This window comes from Eulemur rufifrons, chromosome 30 (assembly GCF_041146395.1).
Source record: "Eulemur rufifrons isolate Redbay chromosome 30, OSU_ERuf_1, whole genome shotgun sequence".
Classification (NCBI taxonomy): domain Eukaryota; kingdom Metazoa; phylum Chordata; class Mammalia; order Primates; family Lemuridae; genus Eulemur; species Eulemur rufifrons.
Genome location: NC_091012.1, coordinates 88,210,064 through 88,227,848, shown reverse-complemented (window position 1 = coordinate 88,227,848; position 17,785 = coordinate 88,210,064). Strand labels below are relative to the sequence as shown.

Sequence of the window (17,785 nt, the reverse complement as noted above, 5' to 3'; positions counted from 1 at the left end):
ACATTCCTATTAGCCTAGCATTGATGCAACGTTAGGTGAGTGCTAACCTTTAATATTCTTTTCTGAAATTTCTATCTCCTATCTAAACATTTTGTATGAGTTTGTTTTTATTTTCTGTTTGTTTGAACTAAAAGAAAGACCACAATAGTTTCTGTAGCTTATTATTACAGCACAGGGGTATTATTATTATTATTGTTACAGTATTACACTGTATTATTATCACCACATATAAGCTGTTATAGTGTTATTATTCTTATTGTTACTGCATATGCACCGTTCATCAGGGATCCAAGTTACATACAAATCAGACCTAAAGATGTTCTCAGGAATGTATCTCATCCATAACCTGGGGACCACCTGTATATAGTGTTGTGATTGTTAATTTTAAGTGTCAACTGGGCTAGGCTACACTACCCAGTTATGTAACCAAACACTACTCTAGCTGTTGCTGTGAAGCTATTTTATAGATGTTGTTAACATATACAATCAACTGACTTGAAGTAAAGGAGATTGCCCTTAATAATGTGGGTGGCCCTCATTAACTTGAAGACCTTAACGGCAAACCCCAAGTTTCCTGGAGAAGAAAGAATTCTGCCTCAAGACTGCAGCATTGCCTCCTGCAGAGTTTCCAGCCTGATGACCTGCCCAATGGATTTCAGACTTGTCATAATTTAGCCCACAGGGACCTTGGTTGCCTTCCCCTTACACAATTGCATGAACCTATTCCTTAAGATAAATCTCTTATATTTATAAATATGATATATGTATATGTCCTATTTGTCCTATATTTCTGGAGAACTCTGACTGATACAGATTTTGATGCCAAGAGTGGTTCTAAAGGAACAGAATCTTAAGGATGAGTTTCTGAATTGGTTCTGAAGTCTCTGGAATTGCTTTTCTGATCTGATTAGGTTTAAATGCACTAATGACTCTATTTACAGTGGTAAAGAGAACACAGGGAGAAAGGAAATGATCAGACTTTTCAGAAACCACTGAACACCAGCTCTGAACTGATATTAATTCTAGGAGACCCAAAATATCACTGTGTTCCACCAGTCAGAGTAGGAGTTTATGGAGATTAGGTGTTAAATGAAGTTTTACCTCAGGTCTACCTCACAGTGGACCCAGTGGGTCCCTGAACCTATCCTGTGGTCATTTCTCCAGTTATGGAATGTATAATTGGAATAGACACAGTCAGCAGTTGGGAGAATCACCCCACTGATTCTCTGACTTGTGGATTGAAGGCTACTATGGTAGGAAAGGCCAAGTGGAAGCTGCTAGAACTGCTTGTACTTAGGAAAATAGTAAACCAAAAGCAATACTGCATTCCTGAAGAGATTGCAAAGATTAGTGCCACCACCAAGGACTTACTTCAAGGGTGCAGGGGTGGTGATTCCCACCCCATCCCCAGTCAACTCACCTATTTGGCTTGTGCAGAAAAATAGATGGATCTTGTGCCCACTTCGGCAGCGCCTATACTAAAATTGGAACAATACAGAGAAGATTAGCATTGCCCTTGTGCAAGAATGACATGCAAATTTGTGAAGCATTTCATATTTTTAAGAAATGATAAATGTTTAAGGCGATAGATATGCTAATTTCATGATTTGATCATTATACAATGTATAGTGTATTGAAATATCACATTGTATTCCAAAAATATGTACAATTATTATGTGTCAGTTTAAAAAAAGAAAAAACAATGAATCTTTGAGAATGACAGTGGATTATCATAAGCTCACCCAGGTGGTGACTCCAATGGGAGCTGCTGTGCCAGATGTGGTTTTATTGCTTAAACTAAATTGATACAACTTCTGGTATCTGGTATGCAGTTATTGATCTGGCAAATGCCTTTTTTTCCGTCAATGCCTGTTAGTAAAGACAACCAGAAGAAGTTTGCTTTCATCTGGCAAAGGCAGCAATATTGTCCTATCCCAGGAGCATATCAACTCTGCACCTTATGTCATAATTTAGTCCACAGGGACCTAGCTTGCCTTTCCCTTCCACAAGACACCACACTGATTCATGCATTGATGACATTATGCTGACTGGACCTAATGAGTAAGCAGTGGCAACTACTGTAGATTTGTTGGAAAGACATTTGCATATCAGAGGTGGGAAATAAATCAAAAATAAAATTGGAGTTTTCACCTCAGTGAAATTTTTATGGTTCCAGTGGTGTGGGGTATTTGAAGAGATCCTTTCTAAAGTGAAGGTTAGTTGTTGCATCTGGCTCTTTCTACAACCAAAAAGTTGCACAGCACCCAGTAGGCCTCCTTAAACTTTTGAGGCAACATAGTCCTCATTTGGATGTGCTACTCTGACCCATTTACTGAGTGACCTAAAAAGCTGCTGGTTTTCAGTGGGGCCCAGAACAAGAGAAGGCTCTGCAACTGGTCTAGGCTGCCATACAAGCTACTCTGCCACTTGGACCATATGTTCCAGCAGATCCAATGGTGCTTGAAGTGTCAGTGGCAGATAGAGATCCTGCCTGGGGCCTTTGACAGGCCACTGTAGGTGAATCATAGCACATACCCTTAGGAATTTGGAGCAAAGCCCTGCTGTCCTCTACAGATAACTACTTTCCTTTTCAGAAACAGCTTTTGGCTTGCTAATGGACCTTTGTAGAGACTGGACACTTAACCTTGGGCTACCAATTTACCATGTGACCTGAGCTGCCCATCATGGCTATTATCTGACCCACCAAGCCATAAAGTTGGGCATGGACACCAGCACTCAATCATCAAATGGAAGCAATATATGAGGTTGGGCTTGAGTAGCCCCCAAAAGGTACAAATGAGTTACATGAAGAAGTGGCTCAAATGCCAATGGCCCCACTCTTGCTATACCACCTCCTCTCTTCCAGCCTGCACCTACATACAAACAGGAGCTCTCTATGATAAGTTGAATGAAGAAGAGGAAATAAGCGTGGTCCACAGATGGTTCTGCACTATATGCAGGCACCACCTGAAGGTGGACAGCTCCACCTCTTTAGCCCCTTTCTGGGACATCTCTGAAAGATAGTGGAAGGAAATCCTCCAAGTGAGCAGAATGTTGAACATTGCACATTGAACTTGGGCATTCATTTTTACTTAGAAGGAGAAGCAGCCAGAAATATGAGTGTATATTGATTCACGGACTTTGTCCAGTGGGTTAGGTGAATGGTCAGGGACTTGGAAGGAACATGATTGGAAAATTGACGATGAGGAGGTATGGGAAAAAGGTATCTGAGTAGACCTATCTGAATGGGCAAAAAGACCTGAAGATATTTGTGTCCCATGCAAATGCTCACCAAAGAATGACCTCAGCAGAGGAGGATTTTTATAATCAAATGGATAGGATGACCTGTTCTGTGGATAACAGTCAGCCACTTTCCTCAGCTACTCCTGTCATTGCCCAATGGACTCATTTGCAAAGTGGCCATGGTGGTAGGAATGGTAGTTATCCATGGGCTCAGCAACATGGACTTCAGTTCATAAACGGTGACCTGGCTATACCCCCTGCTGAGAGCTCAATCTGCCAGCAGCAGAGACCATCACTTAGTCATTCCCCAGAATGATAGGAAGTTACTGGTGTCAAGTTCATTACATTCAACCACTTCCATCATGGAAGGGGCAGCATTTTATTCTTACTAGAATAGACACTAGGTATGAATTTACCTTCCTCGCACATAATGTTTTTGCCCAAATTACCATCTGTGGACTTAGAGAATGCCTCATTCAACACCATGGTATTCTACACAACATTGCTTCTCATCAAGGAACCCAGTTTGCACATGAAGTGCGGCAAGGGGCCTATATTCATGGAATTCACTGGCCTTACCATGTTCCCCATCATCCAGAAGAAGCTGGCTTGATAGAATAATGAAATGACATTTTGAAGACTCAGTTACAGTACTAACTAGGAGACAATACTTTGCAGGGCTGGGGCATGTTATTTAGGAGCCTGTATATGCTCTAAATCAGTGTCCAATATATGGTGCTGTTTCTCCTGTAGCAAGGATTCCCAGATCCAAGAATCAAAGGGTAAAAATGAGAGTGGCATGACTCAGTATACCCTAGTTATCCACTAGCAACATTTTTGCATTCTATCTTCATGACATTATGCTGTTCTGGTCTTTAGGTCTTAGTTCCAAAGGGTGGGATGCTTTCACCAGGACATACAGCAATAATTTCACTGGACTGGAAGTTAAGACTGTCACTGTCCTGCTTTGGGCTCTTCATGCCTCTAAGTCAATAGGCAATGAAGGAGTTACTGTACTGGCTGGGGTGATTGATCCTGATTACCAAGGGGAAAGCTTGCAATTTATGGGGCTTTTACTCCACAATGGAATTTTAAGGAAGAGTATGTCTAGAATACAGTAGGTCCCTTAAAGGGTGTCTCTTAGTACTACCATGCCCTGTGATTAAGGTCAACAGAAAACTACAGCCAGTCATAGTGGTGTGTGTGCCTGTAGTCCTTGCTATTCAAAAGGCTGAGGAGGGAGGATTGTTTGAGTCCAGGTGTTTGAAGACAGCCTGGGTGACATAGTGAGACCCTATCTCTAAAAACAAAAAACAAAACCCCTGCAATAATACAATTCAACAGAACTACTAACTAATTCCAGATCCTCTAGGAATAAAGGTTTGGGTTACCCAACCAGGCAAAGAACCACGGGAAGCTGAGATATTTGCTGAGGGCAAAGGGAATATGGAATGGGTAGTGGAAGAAGATTGTTTTATTAATAAATAACAGCTCTTAACGTGTGACCAGTTGCAGAAATAAGGACTGTAATTATTATGAGTATTTCCTTCTTATTTTGTTATGTATATGTGCTTGTTTGTGTATATATGTATATCAAATGTCTTTTTTTCTTCCTTCTCTTATTCTCTTACATAAAATAAAATGTATTAATAACAGTTAACTTTCAATCACAGTATTTAAGTTACAGGATATCAAGGAAAAGAGTGAACATCACCCTAGGATTTTGCATCTTCTTAAGGGGAAAGGGTTAGCACATTTTCAGTTGTATGTAGGATAGCTGTGCCTTGTTAGGTGGAAGTATGACTTTGTTATTGTCTTTGTTTGGAGATATGGGTGTGGGTGCCAATTTGGCAAGGGGTGAATTGTGATGATTCATTTTATATGTCAACTTGGCTAGTTTACAGTGTCCAGTTATTTAATCTAACATCGATTTAGGTGTTTCTGTGAAGGCATTTTATAAGTGCAGTTAACATCTACAATTGAAATAAAGATTATCCTTGATAATGTAGATGGGTCTCATCCAATGAGTTGCAGGCTGTAAGAGAAAAACCTGAAGTTTTCTGGCAAAGAAATTTTGTCAAGACTGAAGTATCACATTCTGCCAAGTTTCCAGCATGCTGGTTTGCCCTGCAGATTTCCAAGTCAAGACTCCAGAATCAACTCTTGCCTGAGTTTCCAGCCTGCCAGCCTATCCTACGGATTTCAGACTTGCCAGGCCCCACAATCATGTAAGCCAATTCCTTAAAATAAATCTTATATATGTCTTATAATATATGTATCTTATATATGTCTTATATATATTTATAAATATATGTATATTTACTTATTTATCTCTCATTGGTCTGTTTCTTTGGAGAACCCTCACTGATACAAGTGTAAAGGGATAATTTTAAATAGGATAGTCAGGAAAGGTAACACCTGAGTACCATTTATATTTCTACCAATAGTTTATACTTTTTATTTTTAGTGCATTAAAAAAGTACTTCTACAATTTATTTTATAATTAAACTTTTCATTTTAAGATAATGTAGATTCATGTGCAATTTATTGCTCTTTTCAAAAAGCTAGATTTGGGTTTTGGTTTTTAGTTGTTTTTTTTTTAATTGTCTCATCTTATCTCTATTATTTCCTTCCTTCTGCTTGCTTTAAGTTTGTTTTGCTCTTCTTTTTCTAGTTTTTTGAGTTCAAATCTTAGATTATTGTTTTGAGACCATTTCTGTTTTCTAATATAAACATTTAGTGCTATCAACTTCTCTCTTACCACTGCTTTAGCTGCATCCCACATATTTTGATATTTTGTATCTTCATTTGCATTTAATTTTACATATTTCTTTTTCTTTGAGACTTCCTCTTTAACTCATGGATTATTTAGAAGTGTGTTTAATTTCCACATGTTTCATGAGTTTCCTCTTGTCTTTCTTTTATTAATTTTTAGTTTGAGTCCATTAAGGTCAGAGAACACATTCTGTATGATTTCAGTTCCTTTAAATTTGTTGAGGTTTGTTTTATGGCCCAGGATATGGTCTATCTTGGTGAATGCTTCATGATCACTTAAAAATTTGTATTTTGCTGTTGGTGGTGGAGTTTCCTATATATGTCAGTTAGATCCTGTTGGTTGATGGTGGTGATCACTTCTTCTATATCCCTGCTGATTTTTTGTGTAGTGGTTCTATCAATTGCTAAGAGTTGAAGTGTTGAAGTCCCTAATAATAATTGTGGATTTGTCTATGTCTCCTTTCCGCTCTATAAATTTTTGAGTCTTAGTTTTTCATTCATGAATTCATTCATGAATTTTGAGTCTTAGTTTTTTTATATGTTCACTTTTGGGATCCTCAAGTCTTCTTGGTGGATTGATCCAGCACATAGGTTGTGTGTATTTTTTTATCTACTTGATCAATCTTTGCTTTTTGAGTGATGTATTTAGACCATTTATTTACATTCAAGGTGATTATTTATTTGTGAATGCTTAAGTATCCCATTTTATTATTTGTCTTCTGTTTGTGTACACTGTTTCTTGTTCCTCTATCTCTCTCTTCTTGCCCTCCTGTGGGTTACTTGACTAATTTTCACAATTTCATATTGATTTATTTATAGTGTTTTTGAGTGTATTACTTTGTATAGCCTTCTTAGTGGTTGCCCTGGGTATCACGATATACTTATATGACTTCTTATAGCCTTGTGGTATCAAAGTTTTACCACCTTGAGTGAAATGTGGAAAATTTACTTTCATTTAGGTCCCTGTGCCTTCCTTACTTTAAAATATTACTGTCTTGAGTATCAGAGGGAGCTGTAAATTTTTTTGTTTCAGCCATCATAATATATGTTATAGGTTGAATTGTGTCCCCTTCCCCAAATGTTAAAATACTAACCCCCAGTACCTCACAATATGACCTTATTTGAAAATACGGTTATTGCAAATGAGGTCATACTGGAGTAGGCTGGACTCTTAATCCAATATGACTGGTGTCCTTATAAGAAGAGAGCAAGAGAAACATTGACAGAGAAACACACAGGGAGAATGCCATGTGATGTTGTAATTGCAGAGATTGAAGTACTGCAGTTACAAGCCAAGGAACACCAAAGATTACCAGCAAACCACCAGTAGCTAGGAAAAGGCACAAAGGATTCCCCCCTACTGGTTTCAGAGGGAGCATGACCCTGCCAACACCTTGATTTTGGACTTCTAACCTTCAGAACTGTGAGATAATAAATTTCTGTTGTTTCAAGACACACAGTTTGTGGTACTTTGTTATATCAGCCATAGGACCTAATACAGATTTTGGTACTGGAGAGTGGTATGCCCCACTCTCTTTTTTTCTCCTCTTCTCTGGGACTCTGATGAAATGAATATCGGATCTTTTATTATTGTTCCACAGGTCTCTGAAGTTCTGTTCATGAGTTGAGAGCGATAATGGGTAGGGAGGGGGACGTTTGAGAAGAGAAGACAAAGTGAAATAATTACTTTGGAGAATGGGAGAAAAATTTATTAGGGGAATATGGTGGGTTGCTAGGAATGGAGTAGGGCAGTATGAAGTATGCATTTGATATTTGTGGTCATGAAATTAATGAGACTACACACTATAACATGCATCTTATACATTTTGTCATGTATGAATGTTTGTATGTGTGTATGTGTATAACTCTTTAGGCCCATGTATAACTAAATACTTTAGGACTTAGAGTAACCTACGTTATTTTCCTTTTAAATAACTCATTTAACTACAAGTCAACTGTAATTTATGAATGTCTGTACTGTTTCTTACAAGACTATTTTGCTTCATTTTCAGGTAAAAGGTAAAGAAAATAACTTTCATAATATCACAGTATAATAAAAGGTAGCAGAGCCTCCTAAAATGTGTGTTTCTTGATTTCCCTGGCCTAGATTTTGATTTGGCCTCACAGATCATCTTGGTTAAAGTCAGGTCATCTGGTCAAACTGAGTCTGTACAAAGCTCTTAACTTCCCATTGGCGACGCACATGGGCCATCACTGTAGAAGGCAGGAAGGATGGCTAGATAGTTAGGTGCTGTGCTGTGGAACTGGACAATCTTACCTCAATTCTGGCTCTGTCACTTATTATCTGTGTGATCCTGGACAAGTTACTTAACCTCTCTATGCCTCTGTTTCAACATCTGTAAAATAGGGATAATAACAGAACTGACCTCATAAGGTTTGAGACATTAACTGATATGTGTAAGGAACTTATTATGAAGCTTGTCAAACAGCTTGCTGATTGGTCATTTTTCTCTCTCAAGGGCCACTTTTGTGCGTTCTTGGAGAGCCTCTCACTGAGGATCTCTGACTAGCTACCCTGATGGTGATGACACCTCTTAGGGCGCCCACTTCTTACCTACCTCAGCTTCAGTCCATCCCACACAAATGCTCTTTTGCACTTATTTCACCTCTCTTGGGCAGTATTTCTTTAAAAAGTGATCCGTTTAGCTCCCTAACTCCTGAACAACATCTGTTACCCAGAAAAGCACATCCTATTGTCTTGCTCTTTGGAGGAGGTGCTGGTCTCTCCCCATGGCTCTGCTGTGGAACTGGCAGTACAACCATGGCCCTGAACTTCTAGTCTTCCCAGGTGTGAATTAAATACTAGACCTTATGTTTCCCAACTCCAGGGGACACTTGTTATGCAAATGACTCGCCCCCTGAGTCCCCTTTCACTTGGCTTGAGGTGAGGGAAAGTATCCTATCTGATCCCCCATGAGAGGCAGAGAAAGGAAACACTCAGTGCACCAAAAATTCTCCAAAGAAATCCTCCAACTAGGGTTCTCTAACCTCAACTCCTTAAGTAGATGGGAATTTGGTGATGGGTTAATTCTGTTTAATAGTTCTCTGATCATGTCTTTGTGGGTTGTTTGGTACTTCACTTAATGATATTTGGGGCGGTGGAAATAGTCGCTCATGCTCTTCACCAGATATTTACATCTTTCCTCCCTTTTGGCACAGAATAGGACTGCATATCTCTGCTTATCATGAGGTCAGATAAAGCTCATGTGACTTGTTTTGGCCAATGAAATGTAAGTGAAATGCTTCTAGCCAGCAGTTTTAAGAGCCACTGTTGCAGTGGCCATAAAAGTAGTTGTTGAGTAGAGCCCCCTTGCTGATATTCATTGGTAATGTACCAATGAGAAATATACTTTTGTGTGTCAAACCACTCATATTTTGGGGGTGTTTATTTTCACAGTAGAATTTAGTCTATCCTGACAGGAATATATTTGACATTTATTTTTCTTGGTCTTTAAGCACTCTTTGTGAAATTCAAGAAAACCTAAAGGCTAACATTTTACATTTTGTTAAATTATTATTATTACTGTTTGTTCTTATTCTTATCAACTTTACATTGGAACTTGTGAAAATTTTTCTTTGTATAGAAAAGAGACTGATAAGAGACTAAAAGAGACAGAAAACCTGATTTCAAGCCCTAATGCCAACACTAATTTTATGTATCTGAGCCTTCCAAATTTTCCTCATCTGAGCCTTCCAAATTTTCCTCAAATATAAAACAGAGAGATATATTAATACCTCCCCTACTTACCTCACTGAGTTGTCTTAAGGATCAGTGAGATCATGGAGAAAAAAGTGCTTTGAAAACTCTAAAGTAAAACACAAACATAACATATACCTGTGGCTCATACCCTAGGCTATGCATCCAAATGACCTATAGGCCTTTTTCAAAGGTATAGTGTAATGTATTGGGAGGAATATGGAGAAGAAACATTCAGTCAGACGTTATTTCTGCACTCCTGTGCAATTATTTGTGTAGGGAAATGTATCAATTCTTCATTGGACAGAATAATCCATGGTGGCTTTCAAGTGATCAAAAAATCTTCCAGGCATGTCTGATCTATGTTCAGCACTACACCAGGCCATCTAAGAAATGCTAGAGAAGTCTAAGGCACAGCTCATGGCATCAATATTGTATTCTTTAACACATGGACTGCCACACTAGAAAAAAAATTTTTCCTTGGGGCCATGGTGTTTTATTACAAAAATAGAATAAAAACTTTGAAAACAAAACGATCCTTTCTAATTTAATGAAAAATTTGTTATTTTTATTGTTTTCTGTGAGTGGGTTATATGCAATTAAATTGTCAATATTAATTATATCAATAAGAACATCAACAAGTAAGGTTTTTAAGAACCAGCTGCAGGGTTTTGTCCGGGGGCACCCATCATGTAACATGTATGCTACAGCATGGTAGCATGAGTTGTCATGGTAAAGAGATGTGTGGGTTACATATGCTTCATGAAGCCCTGGGATCAAAATAAATGTGAGTTAAATACATCTGACATGGCAGTTAATGTGTTAAAATTGCTAAGAGAGTGGATGTTAAGTGTTCTTACCCCGAAAATGATAACTATGTGAGGTAATGCATATGTTAGTTAGATTTAGCCATTGCACAATGTATATAGACTTCAAAACATCATGTCGTACATGATAAATACATGTAATTTTATCTATCAATTAAAAAATAAATAAGATTTTTGAGCAAGAGGAATAACAAGATTTTTTTAAAAATGAAACAAAACCTATAATTCAGGCAGAAGACCTTAGTAAATCTTTTCCCCAAAAAAGCTATGAGGACCATTAACCTGGCTGCTGGATGGAGGTGGCTGACCTTATTTGGAGCTCTGCTGAAGTCCAAATGCCTAGGGGCATTGTTGAAAACAATAGTGATCCATATGAAAAAATTAAAGGCCAATATCATAGATGTCTGAGGCTACAATATTGGTTAAGCAAGCTAGAGATCAGCCAAAAATTTTAAACGGAGATCTGGAGGCTAAAATAACTGTGGATGGAAGGTTTTGAAAAGGCTGTCATATTCTTGGGGTATTTGGAAGTCTGTGTGCATGTACAGGGCGAAGAACATAGGGGAGACCAGAGAGGACCCCAGTTATCTACTCACTCCCAGCTGGTAGTGAGGCTCTACATAAGTGAAAGTGAAAGCCAAGGCAGACCAACTAACTGCCTGAACTCTGAATGCATGTCCCAACTCTAAAATCATCTCAGCAAAGAGTGGAAACTTTGCTAGCTTAAGGTCTTTAAGTACAACCTGTTTAACATTGATCAAATATTGGTTGGCCACTAAGCAATGCTGACCTAGGGATGACTCCTAGGAAGCTGTCTTAGTTCATTTGGGCTGCTATAATAAAAATATCATAGGCTAGGTAATTTGTAAACAAAAGAAATTTATTGCTCACAGTTACAAAGGCTGGGAAGTCCAAGTTCAAGGTGTCAGCAGATTCAGAATCTGGTGAGGGCTCACTCTCTGCTTCAAAGATGGAAACTTCTCACTGCATCCTCACATGGGAGATGACAAAAGGGCCCCCTCAAGTCTCTTTTATAAGGGCACTAATCTCATTCATGTGGGTAGAACCCTCATGACCTAATCACCTCTCAAAGGTATCATCTCTTTGGGGGTTAGGTTTCAACATATAAATTTTGGAGGACATAAACATTCAGACCATAGCAGAAGCCAGGCTTAAAAATAAAAACAAGAATTAATAAAAGCAACTGATTAGAAACGTCAATGGTTGTACATTGGAGGGAAGATAGACACTACAGAATTAGTCTAGGCAAGTCACTAAACATACAAACAAAAGTAACAACAACATTAACAACAATTTGTTAATTGGGGGTGGGGAGAAGGGCATAGTTGGTATTTGGTACAATATTTTGTCTAAAATATATTCAGTTTTCAACAAAAATTTATGAAACATGCAAAGAAACAGGAAAGTATGGCTCATACACAGAAATAAAAAAATCTATGAACAGAAACTCTCTAATGGGAACCATGTCAAATTTAGTAAAAAAAAAAAAAAAAAAAAAAAGACTTCAAACCAGTTCTTGTAAATATGTTCAAAGAAGTAAAGGGAGGCATGTTTTAAAAATTGGGGGGAAAGTATGACAACAATGACTCATCAAATAGGAAATATCAATAAAGACATGGAAATTATAAAAAAAAGAACCAAATGGAAATTCTGGAGTTATAAGGTACAATAACTTAATAAAGAAATTCACTAGAGTGGCACAACAGCAGATTTGAGCTGAAAGAAGAAATAATCAGTGAACTTGAAATGACATGCACTCTGAAGAACATAGAGAAAAAGGAATAAAGAAAAATGAACAAAGCCTCAGAGAAATACAGAACACAGTTAAGCATATGCATAATGGGAGTAACAGAAGGAGAGGAGAGAGAAAGAAACAGAAAAATAATGGCTGAAAACTCCCTGAATATGACAAAAACATTAATTTACACTTTCAAGAAGTTCAACAAACTGCACATAGGATAAACTCAAAGAGACACACCATAGATAAACTGTTGAAAGACAAAGACAAAGAAAATCTTGAAAGCAACAAGACAAAATGACTCACAAAGGAACCTCAGTAAGAATAGCAACTGACCTTCCATCAGAAACTGTGGAGGCCAGAAGGCAGTGGGAAGATGTTCAAAGTGCTAAAAGAAAAAAAACCCTGTCAACCAAGAATTCTATCTCTCAAAAATGAAAATGAAATAAAGACATTCCTAGTTAAGCAAAGACTGAGAGAATTCACTGCTAGCAGACCTGCCTTATGAGAAATTCTAAAGGAAGTTCTCAGGCTAAAAAAGACATAATACTAGGTGGTAACTTGAATCCATATGAAGAAATAAAGAGCACAGGTAAGATAATTACATAGGTAAATATAACAGAATAAATATATATTTTACTCTTCATTATTTTTTAAAACACTGCATAAAACAATTTAATACTGTATTGTTGGGCATATAACATATAAAGATGTAATTTGAATGACAACATTAGTATCAAGGAGGGTAGACAGAAGTGAGTTATGTGGAGCAAAGTTTCTATATTGGAGTGAAATTAGTATTAATTCAAACTAGATTATTTTAAATTAAGATGCAAATTGTAATCCTGAGAATAACACAAAGAAAATAACTCAAAAATACACTAAAGAAAACTACAAAGGAATTAAAATGGTACATTAGAAAATATCTATTCAACATAAAAGTAGGCTGTGAAGGAGGAAGAGAGGACTAATGAAGACATGAGATATCTACTAAAAAATACCAAGATAGTAGACATAAATCCAACTACATTAAAACTACATTAAACAAATGAATTATACAACCCAATCAAACCATAGATTGTCAGACTGGATAAAAGAAACACAAGATCCAACTATATCCTGTCTACAAGAGACACACTTTTTTTTTTTGAGACAGGTTCTCGCTCTGTTGCCCAGGCTGGAGTGCAGTGGTGCAATCATAGCTCACTGTAGCCTCAAACTTCTGGGCTGAAGTGATCCTCCTTCCTCAGCCTATTCAGTACCTGGGACTATAGGCATGTGCCACCATGCCTGGTTAAATTTTTAAATTTTCTGTAGAGATAGGGTCTTGCTATGTTGACCAGGCTGGTCTTGAACTCCTGGCCTCAAGTGATACTCCTGCCTCAGCCTCCCAAAGTGCTGGAATTATAGGCATGAGCCACCATGCCCCGCCAAGAGACACACTTTAGATTCAAAGCCACAAACAAGTTGAAAGTAAGTGGATGGGAAAAGATATACCATGCAAACGGTAACCATAAAAGAGCTGATATTGCTGTACTAATATCACATAAAATAAGCTTTAAGACAAAAACTGTTATAAGATACAAAGAGAAATAATTTATAATGATAAAATTATCAATTTATCAGAAAGATATTACTATTATAAACATATTTGTGCCTAATGACAAAGCCTTAAAATATATGAACCAAAACTGATAGAATTTGGTGAAATAAACAACTGGACAATAATAGAGACTGCAATACCTCATCCTAAATTTATAGAACTGCCAGATGGTTAATCAGCAAGTATTAAAAAAACAACTTGAAGATCACACTCAAACAACTTGACTAAGTGATATCTATAGAACACTCCACCCAACCAAAGTACAATTCACACATCCTTCCCTCAAGATATACCACATGAACCATTCCTCAGGATACACCACATGCTTTGCCATAAAGTAAGCCTCAGCAAATTAAAATGATTAAAATCATGCAAAATATGTTCTCCAACCACAAGGACATTATATTAGAAATCAGCAACTGAAGGATATTTGGAAAAATCCATGAATACTTGGAAGTTAAATAAATAGTCCATGGATCAAAGAAGAAATCACAAAGGAGAATAGAAAGTATTTTTGAACTGAAGGAAATTGAAAATATAACATATAAAAATTTATGAGATGTAGCTAATGTAGTGCTTAGAGCAAAATATAGAGCATTAAACAACTGTATTACAAAAGAAGTTCTCAAATCAGTAATCTAAGTTTTCATCTTCAGAACCTAGAAGAAGAAGATTAAAATAAACTGAAGGTAAAGATAAGGAAGGAAATAATAAAGATTAGAATAGACATAAATGAAATACAAAACCAAAATCAACTGAGAAAAATCAATGAAACCAAAAGTTTGTTCTTTTAAAAGATCAACAAAACTGAGAAATTTTTAACGGCAGTGACCAAGACAAAAGAGAGAAAATACACATCACCAAAATTAGGAAAAAAAAGGGTACATCACCACAGAACATACAGAAAGTAAGAGGATTATAAAGGAATACTATAAACGAATTTATTCCAACAAATTAGAAAACTTAGATGAACAAGTTCCTAGAAAGGTGTGAATTCCCCACACAGATGTTTTTTAAAACCCAGAAAATCTGAATGAATTTATAACAACTAAAGAAATTTAATCTTTTTTTTTTTTTTTTTTTTTTTTGAGACAGAGTCTCACTTTGTTGTCCAGGCTAGAGTGAGTGCCGTGGCGTCAGCCTAGCTCACAGCAACCTCAAACTCCTGGGCTCAAGTGATCCTCCTGCCTCAGCCTCCCGAGTAGCTGGGACTACAGGCATGCGCCACTATGCCCGGCTAATTTTTCTATATATATTTTTTTAGTTGTCCATATAATTTTTTTCTATTTTTAGTAGAGACGGGGTCTCGCTCTTGCTCAGGCTGGTCTCGAACTCCTGACCTTGAGCAATCCACCCGCCTCGGCCTCCCAGAGTGCTAGGATTACAGGCGTGAGCCACCACACCCGGCCAAGAAATTTAATCTTTAATTGAAGATTTCTGATAAGGAAAACCCAGACTCAGGTGGCTTCTCTGGTAAATTCAATAAAACATTTAAAGAAGAAATAATACCAATATTCCACAAACTCTTCCAAGAAACAAAAGAGGAAGAAACATTGTGCATCTTATTCTATAAGGGCAGTATTAACTTGACACTAAATCCTGACAAAGATCTCACAAGAAACAAAAATCACAGACCAATATCCCTCATGAATACAAGTGGAAAAATCCTAAACAAAATAACAAATGTTGATTATAATGTGGAGAAACTGAAACAGTCATTGCTTGTGGGAATATAAAATGTCACAACAACTTTGGAAAACAATTTAGCAGTCTCTCAAAATATTAAACACGGAATATTTACACCCCCTTAATATTTTGAAATTAAACACACACACACAGAGGTCCTGATGACCCAGCAATTCCCTCCTAGGTATCTTCCCAAGAGAATAAAAAATATGAGGACGGGGCTGGGTGGAAGGGATGGGTGTATACCTACTTGTTGAGTGCGATGCGCACTACCTGAGGAATGGACACACTTGAAGTTCTGACTGGGGGGGATGGGGTGGGGGGGAGGGGAGGGGTGCACACCTACATGATGAGTGTGATGTGCACTGTCTAGGGAATGGACACAACTGAAGCTCAGACTCGGGGGGATGGGGAGGCATGGGCAATGTATATAGCCTGATCTTTTGTACCCCCATAATGAGCTGAAACACAAACAAACAAAAAAAAAATATGTCTGCACAAAAACTCATACATGAATGTTCATAGCAGCACTATTTATGATAGTCAAAAAGTGGAAATGACCCAATTGTCCGAATTGATAAATGGATAAACAAAATGTGCTATAGCTGTACAATGGAATATTGTTCAGCCATGAAAAGGAAGTACTGATACATGCTATAAACATGGATGAACCTCAAAAACATTATGCTAATTGAAGGAAGTCAGACACAAAAACCCCACATATTATATGATTCCATTTAAATGAAATGTCCAGTAAAGGCAAATCTGTCCAGACAGAAAGTAGATTAGTGGTTGCTTTTGCATGGAGCTGGGAACAGGGATTCAATGTAAATAGGAATAAGGTATTTTACTAGGGTAATGAAAATGTTCTAAAACTGGATTATGGTGATGATTGAGTAATTTAGTAAATTTGATAAAATTATTCAATTTTACACTTAAATGGGTAAATTTTATGGTATGTAAATTATATCTCCATACAGTTTTAAAGAATCTATTATTCAGACTTCCATTTTTCAACCACCTAGTCAATGAGACAAGCAGAGTAAGCCATAGCTGTGAGGTTAAGAACAACTGATTCCCAAAAGTTTTTATCATCCATTATAGAATCAGCAGGAAATCACTCAGCTCTCAAATAATTCTTTCCAAATAATCAATGGAAAAGATTTTATTTTAAGAAGGACAAATTATTTGAAAGTTATTTTTATTATACTATCAATAGGAAAGACTAAAATGATCATGTGTTCTGCTGGTCAACAGGACATGTCTAGGAAGAGGTGGTAAGTAAATGCTAAGTTGCTGATTTGCAAAAGAGCAGATGCTGCCTTATGATTTAGTTGTTCTATTGTAAATCTACTTTCTCAATTTTGGTAATTTCAATACTTTAAAAATATTTTTAAGCAGTTTAAATGTCAATAAGAAGAAATTTTGAGATCTGCAAAATTGTACCTGCTTAACATGAGCTTATGTAGTGAGAATATATGTTTTCTTTGCTTAATTTTAAGCTTAAAATAGGAAGAAAAGAAAGTGTGTTTGTTTTCTGAGAACCTGAGGCAAATTCAATCCCAATACTCACTTTCCTGAGGGCATTCAGTGACTGAGTTGTTAATTAACTCTCTTACAAAATGCAAAGTGATGGGTTTGTTTTCTTTCTAGAACTCTTTGAGAAAATATACAGAACCAGATACATATTTTAAATATTTTAAGCTTCAAGTAGCTTGGCATATTAAGTTCAACTGATATAACTTACTGTACACTAATGTTTATGTATTTTATGATTAGAAACAATGCTTGAGGTGGAAGGAAACTTGGAGGTCCAACCATGAGAGGATGAAAATTAAACCCACTGAGATTAAATCAAAACCAAAGACAAGTGAGGTCTGTCTGCATTTTATGTGAGGAGTGTGTTCATGAATGGCTTGCTTAATTCAAAGTCGTTATAATTCTGACAAGAGACTGAAGGCATTTTTATTTAATAACCAAAGTGATATCAAAATGTGGCAATAGTATAAAATAGTTTATCTTTCACATACCTGCCTACTTTCAAATTACGCTCTTCTTAATGAATTTTTAATTTGAATGATTTCAGAAGTTGCACACATAGCCAAGCTCTCAGTATTTTGTATTGTACTATTTCAAATTTGCATAGTTAAAATTTCCATAAAATGTGACCAAAT

At 36.9% G+C, this 17,785-nt stretch overlaps 1 non-coding gene across 1 annotated transcript; it reads left to right on the top strand.

Annotated features, from left to right (window-relative positions):
• The first annotated feature begins 1,456 nt into the window (after nt 1-1,456).
• On the top strand, nt 1,457-1,561 carry LOC138379257 (U6 spliceosomal RNA). Its single transcript, XR_011232038.1, has one exon. It is a non-coding gene; the product is annotated as a U6 spliceosomal RNA (small nuclear RNA).
• Nucleotides 1,562-17,785: the final 16,224 nt, after the last annotated feature.